The sequence below is a fragment of the Heterodontus francisci genome, unplaced genomic scaffold (genome assembly GCF_036365525.1).
Source record: "Heterodontus francisci isolate sHetFra1 unplaced genomic scaffold, sHetFra1.hap1 HAP1_SCAFFOLD_174, whole genome shotgun sequence".
Classification (NCBI taxonomy): domain Eukaryota; kingdom Metazoa; phylum Chordata; class Chondrichthyes; order Heterodontiformes; family Heterodontidae; genus Heterodontus; species Heterodontus francisci.
In genome coordinates, this window is record NW_027141730.1 from 2,194,162 (window position 1) to 2,199,288 (window position 5,127).

A 5,127-nucleotide genomic window follows, 5' to 3' on the forward strand; every position below is an offset into this window, starting at 1 on the left:
CAGTGGCTGCAGTGTGTACCATCTCCACATGCACTGCAGCAACTCGCCAAGTATCCTTCAACAGCACCTTCCAAACTCGTGACCACTACCACCTCGAAGGACAAGGGCAGCAGATGCATGGGAACTCACTACCTGCAGATTCCCCTCCAAGTCACTCACCATCCTGACTTGGAACGATATCGCCATTTCTTCACTGTTGTTGGGTCACAATCCTGGAACTCCCTCCCCAACAGCACTGTGGGTGTTCCTGCACCATAAAGACTGCATCAGTTCAAGAAGGCAGCTCTCCACCACCTTCTCAACGGCAATATAAATGGGTAATAAATGCTAGCCTTTTCAGCGATACTCAAACCCAAGAATGAATAAAAACCAAATCACTCTCCACAGATTCCCCACAATCTGGGCTTGGACATTTACTTCAGGAGCACAGAGCTTTATATCACTGCAACATGAGTTCCAATCTTCATATACTGTTCACTTTTCTCATTATTTTCTACCAGTCCACTAGCTTTTATTAATTCAGTATTCGGGTCTCTGCTCCTCCGCCGTTTCTAACATCTCACCTCTTACAAAAAAACACTCTGATCTATCGTAGGTAGTAGATGACCCCTCATTTTAAACTCCATCTGCCAAAGCATTGCTCACTCACTTAATCTATCAAGAAGATTTGAAAATAAATTTCTTGCCAAAGGATAATTTTCAGCATCTGCTCCCTCGCCATTTGCTTTTCCCATTTGTCTTTCACTTGGCGCAAATCCAGAGAAAGTAAAGATGGAAGGAAGGAGGGGAGGAAAAATCCTGCTCCGTTTCGTGATCCCTATTTGATCTTCATTCCAGTGCAGTTTGAGTGAAGAATTCCAATTGTCTGTCTCAATTTTAAATAAGTAGAACAAATTCTGGAATCACTGTCTGGACATTGACAAGAACAGGTTTCGAGGCTGACATCACACATAAACTCCCCCAACATAAACAATACACTAAACAGTTCATAAACTAGCGACAAGGATGGGATTCGATCCCACGTGTGCACAGCACAATGGATTAACAGCCCATCACCTTAACCTCTCGGCCACCTTGTCAGCTGTAGAGGCATAGCTGTCACCTTCAGCACAGTTTCTGGCTATGCAGCCAGCTGTGCAATGATGGAAATATATCTTCTGTCAGTCAATGAAGTTGGGAATGGAGCGGTGTGAAACATTTCCAGACCATGTCCAACACGTTTCTACTCAGTGTGAAAACCAACCACGGAAAGACTGGAACATACAATCATTTCATCACATCATGATTAACATCACTCAGACACCTGAACCATTAGGTCACTGACGAAGTCATGATGACCGAATTTCTCATGAAATGACAACTGAACTAACTGACTCGAAGAATTGCTTTAACTCCACATGATCAGCGAGACACAGCCTCAGGCCGACATGTCGGGTGGTGTAAACAGATATCACTGCTTCTGATCTTCACCAGAACAGAGAGTGAGATGTTACATTGATCATCAAACAGACTGTGAGAGAATACAACAGAATAAAACACATGGAGAGACACTGTGGAATAACAAATAGATTTGATTGGAATGTTGAAATTTTGATTGGAATGGATAAAACACCAGAAACAGCAGATTAAGTTGGGATTCTCATCATTATATTGATCTGGGACAGAAAAGAGAAACTGATGGAAAGAAGAGAAGAAGGAAGAAAAGAAAGGATGGAACTGTTCAATTTTTTCAGCTTTTTCACTCGCCCATCAAAGCTGATAAAAAAATTGCAAATAACAGAGAATTTCACCAAAAATGGAGATTAAATGTTGCTGAAACCTTGGATCGAAGGATGCCCCAACAGATCACCTGTTTAACTGTCTCCTCACTGGGGGATTTCAATCAGTGAGCAATATTGTTCTCTACTTTTTTTGTTAATTGGTCCCAGAACTGTCACTTGGAATTAATATCTGTGTTCCTATTCCTGAATAATAAAATTGTGAGTTTCTCGATATTTTCTGGACACAGTTCCTGCTGAAAGAACTAAGAACTCTTTTCTAATTTACACAATATCCTTGGTGCTGCTCTCTCTTCTCCCAAACTTCATCTCATGTGACTGTTCCATCATCACTCTGACAGTGGGAGGGGTTGATCCCACTATCTTCAGCATTAACCCTTTACATCCTGATACCACACTGTCTGTCCAAAAAAAATGGGTGGAGGGAACTTCCTTCATTTATCAAAACACCAACAGCAGCACAGTGGCGCAATGGTTAGCACCGCAGCCTCACAGCTCCAGCGACCAGGATTCAGTTCTGGGTACCGCCTGTGTGGAGTTTGCAAGTTCTCCCTGTGTCTGTGTGGGTTTCCGCCCGGTGCTCTGGTTTCTTTCCACCTCCAAAAGACTTGCAGGTTGATAGATAAATTGGCCATTGGAAATTGTCCCTTGTGGAGGTACGTGGTAGGAGAATGGTGGGGATGTGGTAGAGAATATGGGATTAATGTAGGATTAGTATAAATGGGTGGTTGCTGGTTGGCACAGACCCGGTGGGCCGAAGGGCCTGTTTCAATGCTGTATCTCTAAATAAGAAAAGTAAAATAAAAGCTACCAGTCGTAGATCAACTCAAACCCATTAGAGAGATAGAGGGAGACTGTCAGAGAACTTCCTGCATCCAGTCCTGACTCTGTGACACTCAGCAGCTTCTCACCCAGACCCCACTCTCATCAACACTGAACATTGTTACCGAGACCCTTCAAATACCGTTTATAAAAGGTAGAAAAATTCAAACTTCATCACAGCTAGATTGAATAGAACAAAGTTTAATATCTTCTCGTCGTCACTCGGTAAACACATGAGACAGTCCTTAAATCAGTAGCATAAATTATCAGCTGTAAGAATGTTTGTCATTGGGTTGAATCATTTCTGTGTGAGGAATGTTCCAGCATCATAAACCAGGGGAACGTGTTGACTGAGCCGTGTTTTCATCTCTTCTGGGCAGTTGGACTGTTCACCCTTCATTCTGCTCTGATTCACTTTCCCAAAGCGGATCTCCAGATTCTCAAATCTGGAGACTGGGTTTTCTTATTTGGTTCCTGTTGATTTTTCTTCCTCCTGAATGATCATATATTCCAAACTCGGATGAACCTTTCCCTGTGTCCCGGTCTCGGTTAAAAGCGACAAATAACGGCACCAACATTCTGAAACATACAACACGGTCACATTCTGCTTCAGTGAGATTAATGCTGAGGCAGTTTCCGTGTCGAATGCGATTTTGAACAAATTTCTCTCAAGGAAATTGTGAGTGATCAAGTATTTGCACTGAATTTCTGTGCAAGAAGGGACAGTTTCAAACAGCCATTCCCAAATCAATTCCTTCACAAAGACAAAGACTGTGCTGTCTTAACGTGTGACTCAACGTCACAAACAAATTTGAACTCGAAGTTCAGGAGAAGACAGAGATGTGAATGATCGACAGTGTAATCTTTAAATCATAACTTTCCGTTTCTTCGTTGAAGTGAGGCTCAACCCTAATCCACTAGAGATCGCGGAAAGCTACAAACTTGGATCCAGAAAACAGAAAAGTAGTGAAACAGTTGGTGAGTACATTGTGACACTGAAGAATTTATCACCACATTGCAACATTGGCACATTCTTAGACCGTACATTATGAGACAGATTTGTGCTTATATTGGTGGATGAGGAAAGATACCAAACACACAAAATCCCAATTTGAGCTAGTGTGTAAGATTGCTCTTTCCACGGAGATAGCATCAAAGAATGCTCGTGAATTTCGTCCTATGCCAGTGACAGTAACACACTTCAGAGGAACTTAAACACACTGGTAAAATGGGCTTTCACACAACAGATAACATTTTACACAGAAAATTGTGAAGTGATACAGTTTGGGAGGAAGAATGAGACAATGTACACCAATCTTTTTTGATCAAGGTTTGAAAAGGTTGCTAAGAGCAAACAGGACACTTGGCTTTATTAATAGAGGCATAGAGTAAAAGCAAATAAGTTATGCTAAACCTTTATAAAAAATACTGGGGCTGAATGGCCTACTCCTGTACCTCCACAGAAAGCTTCCACTCCAGGCTCGGACACCCTCTTCAGGATCACTCTCCATACATCCCGCCACTCCACGCACGGATATCTCCCTCAGGATCAGATCACAGCTCCACAGTCCTGCCACATCCAGTCGTGAATGTTGGTGGATAATTAAATAACTAACAAGATGAGGAGGCTCCAAAAACATTCACATCCTCAATGATGGTGGTGCTGAGCACGTCAGTGCAAAAGATGAAGCTGAAGCATTTGCAAACATCTTCAGTCAGAAATATTAAGTGGATTTGATCTGTGCTAATTTCAGCTCCTCATGCTCGCTGGTTCCTTGGTTCTCTGGTGCTAATTTCAGAGTAAATCATGCAGCTTGACAATTGGAGCCAAAGAAAAAGACACAGGAGAGGTTGAAAGTGCCAAAACCTGGGATTGAACCAAGAACTGTTTAACTGTTAGCACAACACGAACTCAACAAAGCTATTTCAACAACACACTAAAGCCACCATTCTGTCACTTTTTTGGAAGACAATATATGCATTAAAGTGTTTGTAAAAAGTTACAGAACACAACATGTGAGTAATATTCCCCATTGTTTTCTCAGTACTGATGGACTGTGAAGTGGGAGACAACCAGAAGTCCCACTGTGCCACACTGACCCTGAGCTGTGAGTGAAATGTGATAAAGTTCAATCTTTTGCAGAGAGATTTTGGAGAGAGGTCAGAGTCCTGAATCAAGGAAAGACTTTCTGACACAATAAAAGCAAAATACTGCAGATGCTGGAAATCTGAAATAAAAACAAAAAGTGCTGGAAATACTCAATAGCTCTGGCAGCATCTGTGGTGAGAGAAACAGAGTTAATGTTTCTGGTCTGTGACCTTTCATCAGAACTGACACAGGTTATAAAAGAATTCGGTTTTAAACAAGTGAAGGGGAGGGGCATGTGGGAGAGAACAAAGGGGAAGGTGTTTGATAGGGCAGAGGGCAGGAGAGATTAAATAACAACGCTGTCCTGGGACAAATGCAAAGAGTGTGTTAATGCTTGTGGTTGCCTGACACCAGTCATGCTCTGATGTTATTGAACAC

General features: G+C 42.2%; 1 non-coding gene across 1 annotated transcript; it reads right to left on the bottom strand.

The window, feature by feature from the left end:
* Positions 1–997: 997 nt before the first annotated feature.
* On the bottom strand, positions 998–1,079 carry trnan-guu (transfer RNA asparagine (anticodon GUU)). The gene has a single exon. It is a non-coding gene; the product is annotated as a tRNA-Asn (tRNA).
* Positions 1,080–5,127: the final 4,048 nt, after the last annotated feature.